Source organism: Pinus tabuliformis, chromosome 3_1, assembly GCF_031772625.1.
Source record: "Pinus tabuliformis cultivar Carrire ecotype Pingquan chromosome 3_1, CPIR1, whole genome shotgun sequence".
NCBI lineage: Eukaryota > Viridiplantae > Streptophyta > Pinopsida > Pinales > Pinaceae > Pinus > Pinus tabuliformis.
Window position 1 is genome coordinate 762,064,918 of NC_142301.1, and position 5,783 is coordinate 762,070,700.

General features: G+C 37.9%; 1 long non-coding RNA gene across 1 annotated transcript; it reads left to right on the forward strand.

Annotated features, from left to right (window-relative positions):
- Window positions 1–3,846: 3,846 nt before the first annotated feature.
- Window positions 3,847–5,461, forward strand: LOC149189614 (uncharacterized). The gene is made up of 6 exons (XR_016256421.1): window positions 3,847–3,956; window positions 4,045–4,197; window positions 4,277–4,427; window positions 4,536–4,595; window positions 5,009–5,118; window positions 5,336–5,461. It is a non-coding gene; the product is annotated as an uncharacterized LOC149189614 (long non-coding RNA).
- Window positions 5,462–5,783: the final 322 nt, after the last annotated feature.

A 5,783-nucleotide genomic window follows, 5' to 3' on the forward strand; every position in this document is an offset into this window, starting at 1 on the left:
ATATCTAGCCCTAGCCGTAGCAAAGGAGGAGGCCTAGACAACGTAAAAGAGAGGGATCCAAACCCTATAATGAAGGCCGAATAATTTGAGGTTGGAGAAGATTGTCTTTGGGCTGGAACAGTGGTGAAAATAGGGTAAGAGATTGTTATGGAGGTCGAGGCTGCTAGATGTTAGACCGAGCCCTTGAAGGGCAAAACGTCGTTGATCTAAGTATGTTTGGGCATTGTTTGGAGGATTGTCTCACTACAGAAGGGCCGTTGTGCTAGGTTGCAAGCCATAACACTACAACTGGGCTACGTAGGAGGTGTTTCAAGAGTTGACACCTATCCCTAGTGACAACATGGGTGAGGAGGAAGTCTCTTAAGGTATGCCACAACCATTTAAGGGCCTGTTTAGGGACTGTTAAGTAGATTTAGGGATGCAATAAGTGCCCTAACCAAGACTGTTACAAACAACAATATGCAAACTTAATTTGGAGCAGTGTTTTAGAGGAGTGTCGAGTCAAGAAGTGACCAATTTGGATTGCTTGTTTATGCAGCCCGTGGGAGCCAATTTGGAGGCTTGTTTGAGTGACCATAAGCCTTCATTGGTGCAAATTCTGCAGTGATTGGATTGGGTGCCATTGATTTGATTGGAGGGCAGTGTGTTGGCTACCCAAAGTAGCCCTAGAGCAGCATACAAGAAGGATGTTGTTTGGTGCTTGATTGGGTGAAGTTTGCAACCTTATGAGTAGCTCCTTTATGGATGAAAGAGGTTACTAGAAGGCAGATTGGAGCTTGGGAATTAGGCCTACCCAGAGAGTTGATTTATGAGCTCGTGTACATGCCGCAGAAGAGCCATGCAACATTGTTAGGTGGCAGCCCTCTCGGAGTCTCAATGTGTAGTGGCCTTGATGAACTAAGGCACTTCTAGTGAGCAGTACGAAAGTGAAGGACCAACAAGACAAGATACGACATCGAAGCTGCAACGAAGTTTGTCATTGTATCTTGTATACCATATATTGTTGTATTATTCAGATTTGGTGTAATATAATGAAGATTGGGGTTGTACATTATTGTACAATTTGTTAAAAAATGTGTATATTTGTGCATGTGTAATTTATTGCTTTATATTTCTGCTGTGCAAAATAGTTATAATTAAGATTCTTGATTTGGTAACGTCAGCGATTTTAAGACTCTAACCTAGGTCCAAAGTTGTGGAAATTCAATAAAAACTTCCATAATAAAAATTAGCTACCTACAAAAAAAACCTATACCTAATTTCCCAAAATCACAAAACCCCTAATGACTTCCAAATTTTAAATATATATTCTTGATTTAGATTTTCTTTAGCTTTTATTTATTATGTAATATAATTGTTTTTTTATTAAAATATTTTTATTTTTGTTAAAAAATCTAAATAATTCATTAAAATTTTCAATATTAGAATATAAATAACTAATTGTGTTTTTTCAACCTTTAAAGAACTCCAATATCAAGAAATAAGTTTGAAATATAAAAACGAAAAAATATGTCAAATTCAATGACTTTAGCAATTATATTGCATATTTTTGTAAAAAGTTTAAAATTTGGGGCTTGAGGAAAAAAAAAACATCAATATTTCTCTGTCCAGAGTAAATACTCTTTATCTACCATAAAGCTCAAACATATGAACTTACGAAACTTAAACCTAAGCAAAAATTAAAAACTATTCAACCATTTAAGTTAAATTCAATTAATATATTCTGAATTTTTTAATAAATTTACAATTTTTTATTAATATTAAATAAGTTTTCTTTTCTCCAGTTTTAATATTGATAATTATATTAGATATAATCAATTATATTTTTTAATTATTTAAAAAAACAACTGAAAATTATAAATTAGACAGTCTGGTTTTTCAAATTTTATAATTTAGCGTTAACCTCAATTAAATAAAAGCGCACAATCATCTTGTTTCAAAGAATCAAAACACCAAATATTTTTATTGTTTTTTGAAAATCCAACCATCTAAATAAATTTAAATTTAATTACAATATACATCAACAAAATTCAAATATTTAAATCTAATTACAATATACATCAACAAAATTCAAATATATATAAAACTTTAATTATTTATAATTCCTAACGATTAATTTTACCATAAAAACATGATGCTCCCGTTTCAAAGTTTTCAAGTGATGTGCGGCTAACCAGTTGTGAGAATCCATGACATGTTATGATTACTTCACGAAAACGTGGTAATGGGAGCGGGAGCGGTGTCAGCGTCGAGCTTCACTTGCCAAAAAAAAGGCAACGGTGTCAGCGTCACTTGCCAAAAAAAAGCAGCGGTGTCAGCGTCGAGCGCTGATGATGGAACATGGGAGTGGGAAAAGCAGCGGCGTGGGAGAGTAGTGGGTGTCTACTTCTAGGTGTGTAGTTGGCAGAGATACAATCCTGTTTGCAGAGGGTATAAGCCGAGTCGGCTCTGGCTGAGCAGTCCAGGTTCGTGCTGTTCATCATGGCGGACGCAATTCTGAGATCAGTGCGGATGGAAATAACAAAGGAACAACAGCCTAGGCTGTAGCCAGACCTTCTGGCTCTAATGTCGCTGTGAGATCAGTGCGGATGGAAATAACAAAGGAACAACAGCCTAGGCTGTAGCCAGACCTTCTGGCTCTAATGTCGCTGTGGATGCTCAATGCTGAAGCCTAGAGTTGAGGAGAGGGAAGTATACTGGGTTCTCAAAGAGGAGTTCAGGGCTGAATCAATCCTCAGTCCTGCTGGCTCTAATGTGGCTGTGGATGCTCAATGCTGAAGCCTAGAGTTGAGGAGAGGGATGTATACTGGGTTCTCAAAGAGGAGCTCAGGGCTGAATCAATCCTCTGGAGAAAGTGAGATTCCCAATTGAGCTATTCCTGTTTTGTCAATAAATGATCTGCTTGCTTATTCATTTTGAAAGCAGTTCATAAGCTTGCAGAGGTAATCGGAATTTAATGACTAATGACTGTTTGTTTGGCTTTGGCCACTCAGCGAGGCAAGACTGGAAGTAAATCTCCATCCATTCTTGTCCGCTCAAACCAAGAACTATGATACTGTCAAATTTTTGTCTGCTCAAAAACAAGAACTATGATACTGTCAAATTTTTGTCTGCTCAAAACAAGAACTATGGTACTGCCAATTTCTATGAGAGATGGTATCACTTTAGAAAGAAAATTAAATTGGATATGGATCTTTTAGGTTATCTGGATAAACTTTAAATACCAATATGTTTCAGGCATGCTCTTAAGGTTTTGCTTGCGCTGGTGGGTGCCCTGTTGGTGTTCAAACTTTAAATCTGAATATGTTGCAGGCATGGTCTTAACGTTTTGCTTGTGCTGGTGGGCGCTCTGTACTGACAGGTTACATAACAGGTATTATTGCTGAAATTCCCTGCTCGATTCTATTAACCGGATTGGTTTGCATGTATTTACTTACCATTTACTTCTTCAGGAGAAGCTTGAATTATAAATTCGAATTCCTATACAATGTCTTTTCAATGTCTTTTAAATTCGAATGACTAGCTATGACTTGTGCCGTCACAGGCAATCCTGAAATGAAATGCAAATACGCTGAGAGCCAGCTTGTATGATTCTGAAGGTTCTGCTTGCACCGATGGGCTCTATACTGACAGGTAAAATAAACTCGACCCGAATTAAAATTATTATTGCTGAAATTCCTTTGCTCAATGAATTCCTTAGGTTCTTTTTCAATTCTAAGGACTGGTTTAATATGCATTCATTTATATTTTACCTGTCCATTGTCATCTCGTTAATTAAATATTTTCTTGGATTATAGATATGAATTTCTGCAGATGTAATTCACAATACATATTTTTCTAATGTCTCTGGCAGAATCATTGTTGTCCCGTGCCTATAATGTCTCCCGCTTTCTCTTTGCGGGTCTAGTTACTGCCTTTCTCCTTGTCTATGCCTCTGCGGGATGAAATGATTCAAGGTAAACTCGCTTTCGAACTGCGCTTGGAACGAACCCATGTTTTCGAATTCACGATCTGACACCCCTATTGGGTTATGCTCGCCCTTAGACAAGTCTATACTCGCTATCGGATAAAGAAGCCCGGTGCAAGGATTCCTAAGCGCGCCTGGAAGGAATGTGCAAAATCCCTCCACACTATGTGCAGGTACAGAGCCCGGTAGTGCAGCTGCATCGAGCTAAGAATCAACGGGAGAACCTGCTGGTAAGTGGGGAGTGAAACCCTCTACAACTGCTGTTTGCATTTCTGCAAATGTAATTAATATTTGTCTAATGTCTTGCAGAAACCTATATTCGCAATCGGATAAAGAAGCCCGGTGCAAGGATTTCTAAGCGCGCCTGGAAGGAATGTGCAAAATCCCTCCACACTATGTGCAGGTACAAAGTCCGGTAGTGCAGCTGTATCAAGCTAAGAATCAACCGGAGAACCTGCTGGTAAGTGGGAAGTGAAACCCTCTACAATTGTTGTTTGAATTTCTGCAAATGTAATTCATATTTTTCTAATTTCTCACAGAAACGAACGACCAGTAATGATTCTGGCAGATTGTTGTTCTTGCACTTTGTGGGTATCTTCTGCCAGATTGTTGACCTTGCACTTTGTGGGTAAGTGGGGAGTGAAGCCCTCTACAACTGCTGTTTGAATTTCTGCAAATGTAATTCATATTTTTCTAATGTCTCACAGAAACAAACAACCCATAATGACAATGACTTCTACATTTCCCGGCAGGTTGTTGTTCTTGCACTTTGTGGGTATCTTCTGGTAGATTGTTCTTTCTTGCAGAATGTTGCTTGATCATCTCACTAATATCGGAATACCCATTGCCTTAATATAAATGCAGGTTTTTCTAATGTCTCACAGAAACAAACAACCCACAATGACAATGACTTCTACATTTCCCGGCAGGTTGTTGTTCTTGCACTTTGTGGGTATCTTCTGGTAGATTGTTCTTTCTTGCAGAATGTTGCTTGATCATCTCACTAATATCGGAATACCCATTGCCTTAATATAAATGCAGGACAACTCTGTTTTAGAAATTCGACTTTGCAAGCCTCGTATATTCTTCCTCGACATTGACATTTACTTGTGCACTCGCGGTTTTCAATCTGTAATGGCCACGACATTCAGGTACTCATGCTTTTATATATAGATATAAATCAATTTTTATATTACTAAAAGAATTAGTCACAATAGATATAAATCGATTTTTATATTGCATCTTTGGCATAGTTCAAATTTTCAAGTGTGGAGTGAAGCCCTCTACAATTGCTGCAGACTATTGCTTGATCATCTCACTTATCATGTGATACTCATGGGATACCCATTGTCTTAAAAACGATTGCAGGACAACTAGGTTTCAGAATTTTTACTTTGCAAGCCTAGAATATACTTCCTTCGCATTACTCTTGCAACGGTGGAAAGTGAACTTCGTTCTAGTTCTCATCAATTTGTGATACGCCACAACATTCAGGTACTCATGCTGATCATTCAATACTGGTAAAATAATTAGTCACTGTAGTTGGTGAATAATTTAGGGCTCATTCCTCCATTTTCTTTTTTGTTTTAGGATAATGTGAATAAATTTATGTTAGCAAATATATCATGAGTTGAATCCAAACTAAAATGAATGACCAATGCCAAGCCCATTGCTTCAGTCATCCACTATCTCTCAGACCCTTGCCTTGACCATGCCAACCACCTAGCTGTTAATACTTGTTGCTTCCTTGAGATCAAAACTGTGCACCTTTGCTGCCCTAACATTGTGGTACGTCATTCTCTTCCCTCGTATAATT